Genomic DNA, 16841 nt, shown 5'->3' with positions numbered 1-16841 from the left:
AACACTGCGTTAAAATTGTTTTTATTAATTGTAGTAGAGTCTGTTTTATGGCATGCTTAGAAGCAGCGAAGAACATTTTCGAAGAGCCTCGTTACCAGAACTCCGCAGTTACGGCCGCTTTTTTCGAGCTGCAGAATCATTTGACTTTGCTAAGCGATAGTTTTCCGAGGCCCACAAGTTGCAGGACAGCAAATCGCGTAGGCAATAGAATAGTTCAAAGGAAAGCGCCACATGCATGTCTCCGTAGTTTTGCTTTTCGGCCACATTTCTGCGCGGCATCTTGCTGACAATAATCGTGGTCATACAAAACCGCATTGTCTATGTTTTTGCGTGACCCAAGCCGTTTTTGACAACGGCAACATTTCTCACTCACATTTCTCACTCCTAAAAACCCATTTTCTGTGTTGTGGCTTTGTGATGTAACTATCATAATATATGGCGTGTTGTGTTATACATACTTTCGTTGATCTTAATTGGCGTTCGTTTTTCTCCACAAGAAAACGCTTCATGCATTTTTCAACATTCGCGGCTATTTGAAAAGAATAATCTAACATCTAATTTGATCTTTTGGCTGTTGTTTAGGGTGAGAAATGTTGAAAAATACCCACCCGGTGATCGTCTAAAAGCCTAAAAGCGCGTGTATGAATATAAAAGAAAGGGTATTATGTTTTTTTGCAGAGTCTTTTTTATAAAGTCCTTGCTAAACACCTAAATTCTTCCTTTAAATAGCCGAGAAATGTGGCCGAGAACTGTTGACTGCTCACGGTAACGCAACCCACCGTTTTGACAATCCTTGCTCCACTCCCTCTACACACCGGTGCAATATGTTGTTTTACTATCAGAGACAAATTCTCGAATGAGATTCAATGAACCTGGCCAGGCTTGAGACCAATTATCAAGAAATTCTTTTCGCAGACAATCCTGGTCAAAACTGTCGGGACAATTCGTGCTTTTCACCCCCCTCCCCCCCATTACAATGTTGATTTGTTCAACGGTCCCCTCCAAAATCAGGATCCGTTCATCTATCGCTTCATGGTTCAACAATTGTGTTGGGGGAAGGGGGTCGCAAAAAAAGCCTCGAAAGAAGAACAAACGTTGCTCATATAACGAATGGAAGCATGTACAGTTAATTCTCTACTTTTCGCCCAAATTTTGCCAAGTGTCCGCGAAGTGTTTTTGACCCGGATTGTTCTGAAACTGAGTTTCAATCGAATAAAAACTGGAAACCGTCTCATATATGTCCTCAAAATTAACGGCCAATGTGTAACACTGCGTTAAAAATTGTTTTATTGTAGTAAAGTCTGTTTTATGGCATCTTACCGAAGCAGCGAAGAACATTTTCGAGAGACTCGTGTTACCAGAGCTCCGCGCAGTTTAAGCGGCCGCTTTTTCGAGCTGCAGAATCATTTGACTTGTGCTAAGCAGAGTTCGAGTCCTCACAAGTTGAAGGACCAGCAATTCCGCGTAAGGCAATAGAATAGTTCAAAGGAAAGAGCCACATTTCATGTCTCCTTAGATTTTGCTTCGCCAAATTTCTGCGCGTCATCTTGCTGACAATAATCATTGTCATACAAAACGGCATTGTCTATTGCGTGACCCAATCCTTTTTTGCCACCGGCAACAGTTCGCACTCACATTTCTGATTCAGCACTCCTAAAACACATTTTCTGGTTGTGCTTTTGATGTAGCTATCGGAATATATGGCGTGTTGTTTTATACATACTTTCGTTGATCTTTACTTGGCGTGCGTTTTCTGCAACAAGAAACGCTTAATGCATTTTTCAACATTTCTCGGCTATTTGAAAGAATAAGCTAACATCTTAATTTGATCTTTTGCTGTTTTTAGGGTGAGAAATGTTGAAAAATATACCACCCGGTGATCGTCTAAAGCCTAAAAAAAGCCGCGTGTTATGAATAGAAAAGAAAGGGTTATTTATGTTTTTTTTGCAGAGTCTTTTTTTAAAAGTCCATTGTCTCAACCTAAATATCTTCCTTTAAATAGCCGAGAAATGTGGCCGAGAACTGTTGACTTGCTCACGGTACCGCCACCACACCGTTTTGACAATCCTTGCTCACACTACCTCTACAACCGGTGCAATATGTTGTTTTACTATCAGAGACAATTCTCGAATGAGATTCACTGACACCTGGCCAGGCTTGAGACCACTTATCAAGAAATGCTTTTCTCTATCAATCCTGGTCAAAACTGTCGGTACCAATTCGTGCTTTTTTCCCCCCCTCCCCCCATTACAATGTTGATTTTTCACGGTCCTCCAAAATCAGGATCCGTTCATCTATCGCTGGCATGTTTCAACATTGTGTGGGGGAAAGGGGGTCGCAAAAAAAGCCGCGCATAGAAGACCAAACGTTGCCTCATATAACGATGGAAGCATGTACATTAAATTCTCTACTTTTCCGCCCAAAATTTTACAAGTGTCTCGATGTTTTTGACCCGGATTGTCTGAAACTGAGTTTCATCGAATATAAACTGGAAACCGTATCATATATGTCCTCAAAATTAGTTTTTTAAGCCAAGTTTGTAACACTGCGTTAAAAGTGTTTTATTGTAGTAAAGTCTGTTTTATGGCAGCTTAAGAAGCAGCGAAGAACATTTTTCGAGAGCCTCGTTACCAGACTCCGCGCATTTAGCGGAGCGTGGCCGCTTTTTCGAGCTGCAGAATCATTTGACTTTGCTAAGCAGAGTTCGAGTCCTCACAAGTTGAAGGACAGCAAAGCGCGTAGGCACTAGAATAGTTCCAAGGAAAGAGCCACATTCAGGTCTCCGTAGATTTTGCTTCTGCGCCAAATTTCTGCGCGTCATGCTTGCTGACCATAATCAGTGGTCATACAAAAGCCGCCGCATTGTCTATTGCTGTGACACCAAAGCCGTTTGTTGACAACGGCAACAGTTCTCACGCACATTTCTCACTCCTAAAAACGACATTTTCTGGTTGTGCTTTTGAGTGTAGCTATCAGAATATATGGCGTGTTGTGTTATACATACTTTCGTTGAGTCTTTAATTGGCGTTCGTTTCTCAACCAAGAAAACGCTTAAATGCATTTTCAACATTTCTCGGCTATTTGAAAAGAATAAGCGAACATCTAATTTTGATCTTTTGCATGTTTTTTAGGGTGAGAAATGTTGAAAAATACCCACCCGGTGATCGTCTAAAGCCTAAAAGCGCGGGTATGACTAGAAAAGAAAGGGTTATTATGTTTTTTGCAGAGTCGTTTTTTTAAAAGTCATTGCTAAACCTAAATATCTTCCTTTAAATAGCCGAGAAATGTGGCCGAGAACTGTTTGCTGCTCACGGTAACGCAACCCACCGTGTTGACAATCCTTGCTCACACTAACCAGGAGGACACTCTACACCGGTGGAATATGTTGTTTTACTATCAGAGACAAGTCTCGAATGAGATTCAACTGAACCTGGCCAGGCTTGAGAGACCAATTATCAAGAAATTCTTTTCTCAGACAATCCTGGTCAAAACTGTCGGGACAATTCGGGCTTTTCCCAGCCCCCATTACAATGTTGATTTTTCACGGTCTCCAAAATCAGGATCCGTTTTCATCTATCGCTGGCATGTTTCAACATTGTGTGGGGGAAGGGGTCCGCCAAAAAAGCAGGCGAAAGAAGAACAAACGTTTGCTCATATAACGATGGAAGCCTGTACAGTAAATTCTCTACTTTTTCGGCCCAAAATGTGACAAGTGTCCCTAAGTGTTTTTGACCCGCTTGTCTGAAACTGAGTTTCATTCGAATAAAACTGGAAACCCGTCTCATATATGTCCGCACAATAGTAAGCAATTTGTAACACTGCGTTAAAAATTGTTTACATTGTAGTAAAATCTGTTTTAAATCAGCTTAAGAAGCAGCGAAGAACATTTTCTAGAGACTCGTTACCAGACTCCGCGCAGTTAGCGGCCGCTTTTTGGCGGGAGCTGCAGAATCATTTGACTTTGCTAAGCAGAGTTCGAGTCCTCACAAGTTTGCCGGACAGCAAATCGCGTAGGCAATAGAATAGTTACAAAGGAAAGAGCCACATTCAATGTCTCCGTAGATTTTGCTTCGCCAAATTTCTGCGGCGTCATTCTTGACTGGACAATAATCAGTGTCATCCAAAACCGCATTGGTCTTTTGCGTGCACCCAAGCCGTTGTTGACAACGGCAACCAGTTCTCACTCACATTTCTGTCTCCCTCCTGAGACACATTTTCCTGGTTGTGCTTTTGATGTAGCTATCAGAGATATTGCGTGTTGTGTGATACATACTTTCGTTGATCTTTAATTGGCGTTCGTTTCTCAACAAGAACACGCTTAATTGCATTTTTCAACAGTTCTCGGCTATTGGAAAAGAATAAGCTAACATCTAATTTGATCTTTTGCTGTTTTTAGGGGTGAGAAATGTTGAAAAATACCCACCCGGTGATCGTCCTAAGCCTAAAAGCGCGTGTATGAATAGAAAAGATAGGGTTATTATGTTTTTTGGCAGAGTCTTTTTTTTAAAAGTCATTGCTAAACCGAAATATCTTCCTTTAAATAGCCGAGAAATGTGGCCGAGAACTGTTGACTGCTCACGGTACCGCAACCCACCGTTTGACAATCCTTGCTCACACTACCTCTACCCCCGGTGGCAATATGTTGTTTTACTATCAGAGACAATTCTCGACATGAGATTCGATGAACCTTGCCAGGCTTGAGACACTATTATCAAGAATAATTCTTTTCTCAGACAATCCTGGTCAAAACTGTCGGGACAATTCGTGCTTTTCCCCCTCCCCCCATTACAATGTTGATTTTTCACGGTCTCCCAAATCAGGATCCGTTCATTCCTCGCTGGCATGTTTCAACATTGTGTGGGGGGAAGGGGTCGCAAAAAAAGCAGCGAAAGAAGAACAAACGTTGCTCATATAACGATGGAAGCATGTACAGTAAATTCTCTACTTTTCGCCCAAAATTTGACAAGTGTCCCGAAGTGTTTTGACCCGGATTGTAGGTGAAGGTTCCAGTCTCTTCTTTACAATGATATCTTGCTGTTGCTTAAAACGTAGCAAAGACCTGAGTTTCTGTCCATACCACTGACATGCATTTTCCACTGTCTGTAATTTTTTAAGATGTTCCTCCTTGATGAAGCACAGTGCACAGTATCAATACGGAACAGCAAGAGTAGTTAAAAATGCCAGAAGAGATTGAGGTCCGTAGTATATTCTGCATGCAATGGCCAAATCAGAACTTTTACAGTATTCTGGGTGTTCGTGGTAATAGCGAAAAACAAAACATTTGTTTTGCAACTTACCTATTAGTTCACAATATTATCAAGTGGGTTTTATTGATTCTCTATCAGAAGGGGTTTTATAACTCATTAGCATCATGATAGTACGCGTATTCTTCTTGATCAATAACTGTGTTTTAGATAAGAGAATGTAAACACGACTGTGACATCACATGAATTTTGATTGGTATATGTGTAGTCAAGTAGGAAATATGAGCATTTATCAAGAAAATCTGTTTCAGCCTTGAAGTAAAACAAAAGCCTTTTGCTTGTCGAATTATTTTTGAGAAACGTTATATAACGCAATAGAGGACTTTGTGCGCATGTTTATACATAACCTCATCTAATCACTCGTGGAGATGAGAAAATTCGCGCCCGTTTATGACTAACCGCAACTGCATCTCGGGTTTACATAACTGCCTGTGAATTCTTCCAACTCCCCGTGGTGCTTAGATGTGGTTTATCTAACAGTGGTATAACTAACCGAAAAAGTCCTCTTTTTGCTTATGTACGGTATTTCAATCTAGCTCAATGCATGTTGCTATTAAATTAGTCTGTCAACATTAGATTTCACAAGGGGTTCAGAGTTTTAAAGTACCAACTTTGGCAGGCCAACACACGTAAAGACTTACTCTACAAGCAAGACGGTGTTTTTCAAATTTAGAACACAGAAACCTGACGACTGTAAAGATCCAAGGATTTTGACAAGGATTTGCACAATGCATCAGTCTTACAGGCTGTACCCCGTATATATGCAAACTCCTTCTTGGAGCTTAGCTTATGCTATTATAAAGTTGATGACGGTTTACTCCTGAGACTGTCTTTTCTGGACAACATGTGTTATCTGGGTGTCTCAACAGCAAGTGTTTATGCTGCATAATTCATCTGTGGTGTTAGCCAACTTTAAATAGCCTTGTTTGTTTTGCTTTTGTTACTCTGTCATTTTTAAAAGGTAAAGTCACTTTATTTAATTTGGTAGTTCCTTTCAGCTACCAGCCAGGCTGGAATCCATAGAAGCCGTACAGCTGCCCTTTACTACCCCCCTCCCATTGTCATTGCTCTATTTTACGGGTATTTCAAGCAATAGCTATGCAAATCAGAGGAAAGTCGCAACAGACGTTGAAGTCTGCGCTGAGAATTGCCACTTGTAACCTCTGGGCTTTCAAAGACACCCATAAGGCATTTGAGCTCGCTATAGACATGCTTCTTTCCCTCTTTTAAGCCTGCATTTGTATGTATTTTTGCATTAGGATCCTGAAATCAATGCGGATTTACCCAAAGACTGACCACAAGTACCACATTGAATTCCGCTTCCTTACCCTAATGCCGAAACCCCACTGTGCCCAAAGGACTACACTGGTCTCCCCAGTATGTGAGTCCCCGAGTTTCTTTCAGTTCCTGACATCTCACTAAAGACACGCCAAGGACAATCAGAATTGTTAACCAAGAGGAAGGCAGGTAGTGTTGATGGTACTTTCCCAAAGTGGAGGGTCCTAGTAAGTTTAAAACATAATTATTAATAAAAAACTATTATTATATTATAGTGTTCTGAGCTTCACTTTTTTCACCCACTGTTTCCCTGGGCAAAAAGTGTTTAACGGTCGACCCACTAGCAATCTGCAAATTTCAAAGCTGTGTAACCCAAATTTGTGTTTTACTTTCTCGTTTCAAATCAAAAGAAGAAGTTACCGGTAAATGCAATTTAACTGAGTTAACAACGACGAGCGACTGCAGTCAATATATAAAATATATTATATAGCATATATATCTTGTTATATAAATATAACAAAACGCACCCCTTTTTTTGAAAAAAAACGAAATATTTTCTTCGGTGTTTTTGTTATGTTTGGCACTGTGTCGGATTCCTCTTGCCTTAGGTTGTAGAGCTTATTCATCGGTGTGGCGGGAAGAAGTCGAGCATTTTGTGTGTAGTGTTTATCATGTTTTTCCCTACCCTTTCCCCATCTATTTTTCTAAGTGTTTATCAGTGTGACGGAGGGATGCCTGCATTCTCAGGGGCATGGGGCGTCATGGCTGGTTTGTCAGGTTTTTTCCAGGCAGCCCAACCTCCACTTAGCGCCGCAGTCGTTAACTTAAATACTCCTTTACTTATCTTTCCATGACTTCCCTCCAATAAGACCACCATAAATATCAACTTATTGGCAGCCTGAAGTCCATTTTCGCAATTTAGGACTGGTAGACTTATCGACTGCTACGATTGCAACTTCTGTTAAAGATAGTAATAACATGCATGCTGAATTTTGTGTTAGTACTTCAGGAAGTATCCTTTCAGGTTTAAGTGTCAAAACTATGCTTGCAGTATAATAGAGTTAATGTTAGCATTGGTGAAATAAAATTAATGTTATCTGTTTAAAGTGCAGGTTATAGACGCAAAGTATTGTGAAGTGATTCTCACTTGGGAGGCGGCCCAGGGCAGTTCAGCTAGCAACTTGTGTTAATGGGTTAACAGTCACTCAAATTTCCCCATTTAATAGAAGTATAATTAATTGGCAAGAGGACACTTGATGACACTTGTATTGACATTCCCATTACCTTTCAATCCTGGGCATATCTAGATATCCCTTGTTGCAGATACTACGCAACGGTAATGGTAACAAATCTCCACCAACACATCATCAAACAATATGTCAGCCCAACGTTGTTGGCCAACACGACAGTTACCAACAAATCTTTGAAGGTGATGTGATCATGGCCCCCAATGATAATCCTCTGTGAAATAAATGTTTGGGAGAGTCAAACTGTTCTCAGAATTTCGGTTCTACGTTGCCAAACAGCTAAAGATTTCTTTACTATTAAAACATTTCCTAGAAGATTCATAACCAGGAAAAAGGTAGGCCCACAAGGACCATTTTCAGCAGGGATGTTTTTTTGCAATTTTTGGCTACTTAAAAAGGTCATCTGGCAGTTTCAGATGAGCAAATGGTTAGGGTTGGAATTTCTTAGAAGGTAATGTTCAGCTTGCAATTTTGCTGAAAATTATGAAGATATTGTTCCCTAAAGTCCTCGGACACCTCCATTTTCCGCTAAGATATCCAGACAGACCAAATTCTTCTGGGTGATAACATCAATCTCTTTAGACAAGTCTTTTATACATTGCAATGAGCCTAGAAATGTCTCTCAAAGGCTTTTGGCTTTAATCTGCTCGTTGGGTGCCCTGTGTGATGTGGGCTGACCAATTTGCAAATTAATGGTTGGATCGGATTCACTACCATAGCACCACTTATAACATATCTAGGTGAAATTCTTTGTTGAACGGACAAAAGGCCTCAGAGTCATGAATTTTTAAACAATCTTGTTCAGTTTTTTATGTTATAGGCGATGTAACTACTTTTAAATTATCCTCTGCCAGGTTTGTTGGAGATGGTTGCAACACATAGCTTGCCTTGGTCTGAAGATGGAATAGAGCTTGAACACTAACTGGGGAAATTTGACACTACGTTTATTGGCTCCTCTAAGAGACTATCTTCCAAACGTTGTCCAGTTCACAGTGGTTAAGACTAAGCACATGTATCGTTTTGGAGGATCCTCATGCACAGCAAAATGATGATAACAAGTGCCTTATCATCAGTTAAAAGTACTTTTGGACATAATATATTTTTTTGTGGACAACACTTCCCGTTTGGGTCCCAGCTATCAACCCAAACCCCAAGGCTTTAAGAATATAATGATGGATTTTGTGTGGCAAACCATTGGAAGTGAATTTTGCATTGCTTTCGAGAAGTGCTTTGCCAAAAAATTAACCCTGTCCCCTTGTAAGAGCGACACTCATAAGATTTTGTCTCGTTGTAATGCCAGGCTATTGTTCGTAGTTGTCAATAATACATTTAGGGCTGGTCAGAGATAAAGGGTGACCACCATCTAGGTCCATTTCCAAAATCTATGTTCGTTTTAATCCCTTCCCTCCGAAGTGTGACACATAAGTTTTTTATTTTGTCTACCGCCAGATAATTTTACTCTCAAACGATGGTTCAGTTTAAGGGTCAAAGGGTTACGCTGTAATTTGATAACGACGGGCTCAACCCAGTCTGTTATTGTCTGTCCCTCTGGTTTAACACATTGACAAGTAAAATAGTCCTGGCGTTAGACATAGTAAAAAGTTGGGCGCCAACGTCTGGCCGGTGTTAGGCCATTTCGGAACGTCAAAGGGTTAACATTTTAAAAAAAGTTGCTTCACTTATGATTACCAATGTACACAGCCGTTTTTCTCATCTTTATGTCACACATTCTTTGTCGTCTGTGTAGTGGTTTGATGGAAACATCCAAAAAACACTTTGTTTGTTAAATAATGGTCATGAGGGAAAGTAGCCCGTGTAGATGGTATGGTCGCATGGTTGATATTTGCCACGGGTAAATCCAGTCGTTGACATAGTGGTACATTTGTCTGTGATTATCTTATAAAATTTAAGTCGTTCTCTCTTAGGTCCCGCCATGGAAGCAAAGCTCAGAAGGTGCCAACTAAAGAGAAGCGGAAAGGAATCTGCAAAGGGAAAAGTAAATAATTTAATCTGTTGACCAAATAGACGGAATCATTGAGAAGCCTGTGATTGAATCAAAGGTTTTCTCAAAATATTGCACGCCCAGCATTAATAAAATGTGGTCATCATTGGGAGAAATCCACCAACATTCAATCTGCATTCAATATTTCACAGCCAAGGGAAGGAAAAAGCAAGAAGAGCAAACAAGAAGAACATTGAGCTCTTTGAGCTACCAAGAACACGATCAGAGTTGGGTTTCATGTCATGTCCAACTCTCCCTCCCATGACTGGAAGGGGAACTTGAAGTGGATTCGGAGTGTGTTTGTGAAGGGGAAGAAGGCAACTCCGAAGATGGTAATAAAACAGGAGAGGGATCTTGTTCTAAATCTTATGCCTATGGTATAAAAGAAGTCAATTAAAGGTAGACTGATTCAAGCTATGGACTCCTTCAAATAGTCTTTCTTGAGTCCCTTTAACGACAGTTATCGTGTTTTGCCAAGTGTGTTTCTATTTAACATTTTTAGGTCTGGTTCAACTTACAACCATATTTGGTAAATCACTTTACCAAACTTCAGCGAGTTAACATGTTTGCCACAAATTTTTTTAAAGGCCCACATTCCATCAACAGGCCTTGCGTGCAGCGGAACACTAGACCTTTTTGCAAATATGGCTGCCATTTTGATTTCTATTGTTTTTCGAAAGACCTTAGGTGATGCTCAAGGGGCAGATTACTATGGTATTTGCCCCCTGGGCATCCCATACTAGCTAATGGCCTCCATATCGGTAAAAAGGTCGATATTAACGATATGAAAAGTGAAATTCATCCACTCAGGTTGCTACGATAAGGCATGCAAATTCCCATAACAAAAACAACTGGTCGAAAAGCCTGTCGCTTGAAGGTATTGGGGCCTTCTCTCTTGCAATGGTGTGGGAAGAACATTCTAACATACACTCTGTAGCATAGATTTCGTAACCTAACCATAGATTAGTTTAGTACCAGTTACCTTGTATGTTTCTTAACTTAGGTGAATTTTTATCAAGTGTGTCTAGGTAACACCATATTTTAATGTGTTCACTTCCCACCGGTGCAGCACAACCACAGTTTTTTTAGGAACCACCCTTTTGGATATTGTCAACCTGTTTTTGAGCACATCAATGCCCATTTATTATTACACTTGGTCTTGTCCCTTGTTCCCCACTGAATGGTGCAAGTTTAGTCTATGTAAAAATTTAATAGGTAGTCACGTTGTTTAGGCATTTCTTGCCAACACCTTTGTTTCTGGCCAGATGGTGCTGACAAGCCCTCCAAAAGGAAATCTACCGAGCATCCACCCCAGGCAAAAGCAAAGCTGGACATCCAAAGTCAGCAAAGATGAAACAGAAGGGAACGAAAAGGACAAACATGTAGATAACAACGGTTAGGTGAAGACATGACTCCACCAACGCTCCCTTACCTATACAAGTTAACATTAAACTGCCTTGCTGGCAATCAGCAAGAGAAGCTGCACAAGACCTCGTACCACACAATGTCCCCTGTCACAATCTGGACAAAACTGATTCCACTAAAATCTGTTCGTGTTTTTGTATAAAAAAACAAAAAGGTATTTTATTTGACAGTCTAGCTGTAAATTTATCTTGGTTTGGTTTGAACTCTTTTTAAAGAAACAATTACCAATTCTCTGTACCTTAGGACTGTAACAATCATTAAACAATGTTTGGCGTCACTAAAAAATTTGTTTAATTCTTATTGTTTCAAAAACAGGTTCCAGCTGTCTTTGTTTGTTTTTACCTCCTTAAATACTCTAGTCGTAACAGTCACATTGATATCATCTTTCAATAACCTGAAACTGCACATTCAATCAATTTCAATAATTTAAGTTGAATGTCCTTTTTTACAAATGCCAAGAACAGCTGTCTTGTTTTATTTTATTCAGATTCTCTCTAAGCAACTAAATTTTTTTTTGAGTTTGAACTTCAGAAAAGAGCTTTGAAAGGTGAAAAACTAAAACTTTATAATTAATCCAAGAGAGCCAGAAACAATGTTAAGCTTTTGATGTCCAAATAAATATTTTAATAACTCTTTCAGAGAAATATTCTTGGACCGTAAATAGAAGTCAATGCAGTTTTAATTGTTACGCCAAAAGTAATCTGTTCAGAAATTCATTCTTATCATAATTTGAGTCACAAGCTGTCATTCTTTTTCCCAGTAAGAAAACAAATAGCTGTGTTACAGTTTGTTTATTTAGCCTATTCTTTTAAGGATGTTGTCCATCAATTACGTATTTCTTTTTGTACTTCACTATGTTCCCTCGTAAAATCTCTGTAATTCTTGCATCTCTGTAGTGGCTCTCTGCCTGGCATATCGGTTACATAACCCATACCACCCAGGATTTGTATGCACTGTACGACAACATAAAAAACCAAATGTTTACCAACATAAACATTGTTAATCTGCCACTCTGCATCAGTCAAGGACAAAGCATGATCTACACTGTAGGATAGTTTCCACAGATTTTATGAAATTTGGTCTTACACACCTCTGAAATTGATTAAAATCAAGGGATAATGGAATTTTAGAGAGCCAAAAACAAGGCTGTATTTTTAGGAACTATACAGTTCATTCCCAATCCCTTTGGAAACTCATAATCGTAAAATTTAAGATTGTGATTTCTAGAGTAAGTTGGACCGTCATTATAACAAGGTTAGGGAGATCACAGGGTTTCCCTGAATTGGGTGCAAAGTCAACCAGCTTATAGGTTACTGGCAAAAAATCAATACAGCACTTACGATGATAACTTCAACTTCCCCTTTCTAGTTGCCAACCTTCCAAAAACCACTATTCCAGAAATTTGAACCATAGAGAAGGGACTCCTTTCTACCAAGGGAAAAGTTAAAAGTTATTCTTACTTCTTCAATTTAGTACCGACTTAACAACTAAATATAAATACGTAATGACCACAACAACTACCACTGCATGCTACCATCTACTGACGACTGAGATGGTGGTGGCGACTACACCTGTACCATCTTCATCATCATCACCACCACCACCACCACCACCACCCCACCACTACTACTACTACTACTACTACTACTAGACTCAGCGTCATATGTGGGTTGAGTTTGTTGGTTCTCCTACTCTGCACCGAGAGTTTTTTTGTCTAGTGTACTCCGGTTTCCCCCTCGTCCTCAAAAACCACATTGACTTGATTTGCGTTAATGGTATTTTTCAGTTTACTGTGTCCCCAATTAGTGGCTCCAGTGCTAGAACGACTAGACACCCAATAAAGTTCCTTATCTTTCCTTTATTACTACTAACTACTACATGAACTACGACTACTACTAACCACCACCACCAACCACAACCTCTCTTAATAGAAACTTTAACAAACGGCAATGGCTATAATAGCACTGCAGGCTGCAAGCAAAACAGAAAGATCTTTGGTTAAAAGAAGAAACTAATTGGTGTGCCACACATTTTAGCACATATCTGTGCAGTAGTCTGCCATAACAGCCACATGAACTGACCAAATTGAGGTCTTGACAACAACGTGAGCATGCAAAGGAAACATTCATTTCTCTTTTTTACTCTGAAACCGCTCATCCCTAAAATTAATTTATTTCGGATATTTTGCCCACAATTGCTTGACATGAATGAGATGGAATAGCCATGACTGCTAATTTATATTTTGAAGGGATTCTTTTCGTTAACATCACGCCTCATAGATCTTAAAGTCTGCAATAAGGCTGCTACTGCTACTCCTATATCTTACGAAAAATCTCTTGCCAATTTAATTGAGTCTTTTCCATTTCCGTTATTTCCATCACGATAGCTGAGAGTTCCAGACATTAGAGGCCAGCATCTCTCTGCAGTTGTCCCATGAATGTTGTTCAGTTACGAACTGAAACATTAACTGGTCCAAGAAAAATATTTACCTGATGGGAAATATTAGTGGGCAGCCTCAGATGCTGCAAGCTTTCCCAGGGCTTGCTTCCTAAGAACAGAACAAGTTTGAAAATAATTAAATCATTCATCCTACACCTCCCAATCTTCTGACCGGTGACAAACATAATAATACGATTAAATTTTTAAGATTACAGAACTGTCTGAACCAATGACATAGACAGCGAGTACCTCCATCCGTGAACGAGGCAATAAGCCATTCTGGAGCGCTCTTACGTTTCTCTTTTATTACAACAAGTTCAAGTGTGCCTTTTTTGAGATGTCACGTATTCCATTTACTTTTCGAATGAAAACTGAGATGATTTCACCTTAGGGAGTTAAAAAGCAGCTGGAAAAGTGGAAAATGTTTTTCTCGCACACAGTCTGGGAGAATGGGGGTCCAGTATGTGGGGGGGTCCTTACAGGTTTGCATGGTTTGTGGGTGGCCCAGTTTGTTTTTTTTTCCGCCAACCTGCCATTGCTTGACCTGCCCGTGCACACCCACACCCTCTTGAGGTCTTTTCAGTGCAGCTTGTTGTAGCGTTTTAGAACGTTTATCACATTCTAGTCAGTTTGTAAATAGTGTTCATGATTTTTCCGATCTGGTCTATGTTCGTTTGTCGGTTGTGTTAATAAAGGTCAGGCCACATGATCGGCTTGGCTTGGCCCCCAGTTGTGTGTAAGAATGATTTATTTTGGCTCACACAAATTTTTAACAGACCTTTGTGAATTTCTCTCCAGCATCTTTTAGCATTGCTGCTTTCCATGTCAAGCAGCCTGCAACTTTCTAACTTGACTTCCATGTCAGCTAACTTAATCTTTTGGATGCAGGAAATTAAAGAAGAACAGATTCCTTTTAGATTTTGTAATTTACGACAAACAGCATACATTTTGCTGCCCACGTCAGCCATGATGCCCACCTTAAAGTCAACTGTCAAACAAACACAAGCCAACAAGCCCTCATATGTTATGTTCCTATTCTTTGGGTAAGCCTGTAACTGTTTGCATCCCTAACATGACCTTCAGTCCTGGTTATTTAATTCAGTTAATTTGTGAACAACACGTACAGTTGACAAGGAGTACATTGCCATGAACAGCAGCATATCAAAACAAGAAAGTATTTTCATTTCATATCCTTAAAATTTCTGCATTCCTACAACTAATTCATCATTTCCTTATTTACCAGGCTTAAAATTCACCACCTCAAAAAAGTTTCAGAAAAAAAAAAGAATGTCTTTGTGTTTCAAAACCCAGGCAACTAAACCTGTAAATTTAGTGGGCTCAAATGCTTGGTTGCCGATTAGGAAACCCCCTACAATTAAATGCACACCTCCTGTGAGATTGTAATCACATGGAATTGGAGCTTGCGTATCCCGATATTCCTATATCTGTGCCTGTGTTTTTGTGGAAGTCTCGCAATCTCCATCCCCGTACATGTTTGAGACATTGTCTCTTAAAATTTTCCTGACATTTTTTGTAAAAGCCACAGATATTCAATACATGGGAAAAAATGCCCAGGTGCTGCAAATGAATTATTCTTAACTTCACACTACTAGTGGACATTGACAATGGAAATGGACAAGTGAGTCAGGGGCTTGCCTTATGTAGGTCATTTTCTCTTTTTGATTGGGTGTGTCTGGTTGTTTTTTTTTTTGTTTTTTTTAGGGCAACCAGGCCTTGCATTTTATTAAAAACTAGTCTAACCTTAAACTTTCTAGTCACCTGGGAGTACTGTACGTCCACTAATTTCAAGCACTGATGTGGTAGTGGAAATGGAAAGTAAAATAACCTGAATAGTTTTTGAAAGCTTTGAAGTGGTTGATCAAAGGCAAATCTTTTTTTTTTGAGTAGCTATGGCACATTCCCAGCAGCCTGCAACAGATAATTATAAAATCCAAAGGCAACCTGCAATTCTTTCTAATCACCTAAAGGACACATAATTTCTACAGTGGCAGAGGCATTAACAAAATGATGCCAGTTCCGACTGTAGCCCTACTATACCTGTGCTATTCCTAATGCTTTGTGCTTCACTGCCAATGCGACCAGCCATCAAGTGTCCCCTACAAAATCACACAAAGTTGATGAAATGAAGCACTCAGTCATTGTGAAGATTACTAAACAGCAGCAAGAGTTGCTTAACTTCTGATTCAGTACTTTTTTTAGGGTGCCAATTCCAAGCACAGTGACAAACTACTAACAGTTGGTTTGGTACATATTCATGTGGAGAACAGACTTGTATGCTATCTTGCTAGCTTGGAGGTCCATGTGGAGAAAACAACTCTGCCTAAGGTCTTCAGGCACAGTGTTTATCAAATATGGACGCAAATAACCTGGGAAAAACATTTTCATGTAATTTTTTCTAAAACCTAACTAAATGTTTTTAAAAAACCTGTACAATTTAAGAGCTTTAATCCAACAATATTGCTGAAAATGTCTGGAAAATAGTTAGTATGGAAAACAAGTAAAGCAAAATAATGAAAGAGGCTTCAGTGAGACCATTTTATTAATGTTGATATGTCAAGTGAATGTACTTGATTGCTCATCACACAATCAATGAAACAAAGGAGAACTTATATGAAATGAATCATATACTGAACGGTAAGAATAATAAAATAATACAATATGAAATCAAGTAAAGCTATTTTCCTTGCAGTTATTGATGGCAATGTTAGCAATTGCGTAGAGAAGCCTTAAAAAATTCAGGACTTCAATGCAGTTTGAACTCGTTGATATCAGTGCGATGCTCCTAACCAACTGAGCAATGAAGCTACTGGTCCCAGAACGCAAATCAGATTGCAGGATTTATTAAATACTGCCGGTTCACAAACTGGGAAAAAATATAGCATATTACCATTGCAATTTTAAAACCAAAGCCAGTGTCTCCAAGGCAAATTTCTTTCGTAATATAACAAGTTATCGAACATCAAATAGCAAGTAGAAGATGCTCTTATTCCCAAGCTTGTCTTCTTTCTTGCCGAGAGCTAGTCCATCAGTTTGGTTTAGGTACAATAAATGCACTGATCCCCTTGTGCTTCTTTGACCTATCAGTTATGTAGCAAAGACTATTGCTGCAATCCGCCTTCATAACCATTAGTAATCCATGCTTTTGTTCCATTTTAACACCCAGTG

Source organism: Montipora foliosa, chromosome 2, assembly GCF_036669935.1.
Source record: "Montipora foliosa isolate CH-2021 chromosome 2, ASM3666993v2, whole genome shotgun sequence".
NCBI classification, from domain to species: domain Eukaryota; kingdom Metazoa; phylum Cnidaria; class Anthozoa; order Scleractinia; family Acroporidae; genus Montipora; species Montipora foliosa.
Note: the sequence above shows the minus strand (reverse complement) of the source record.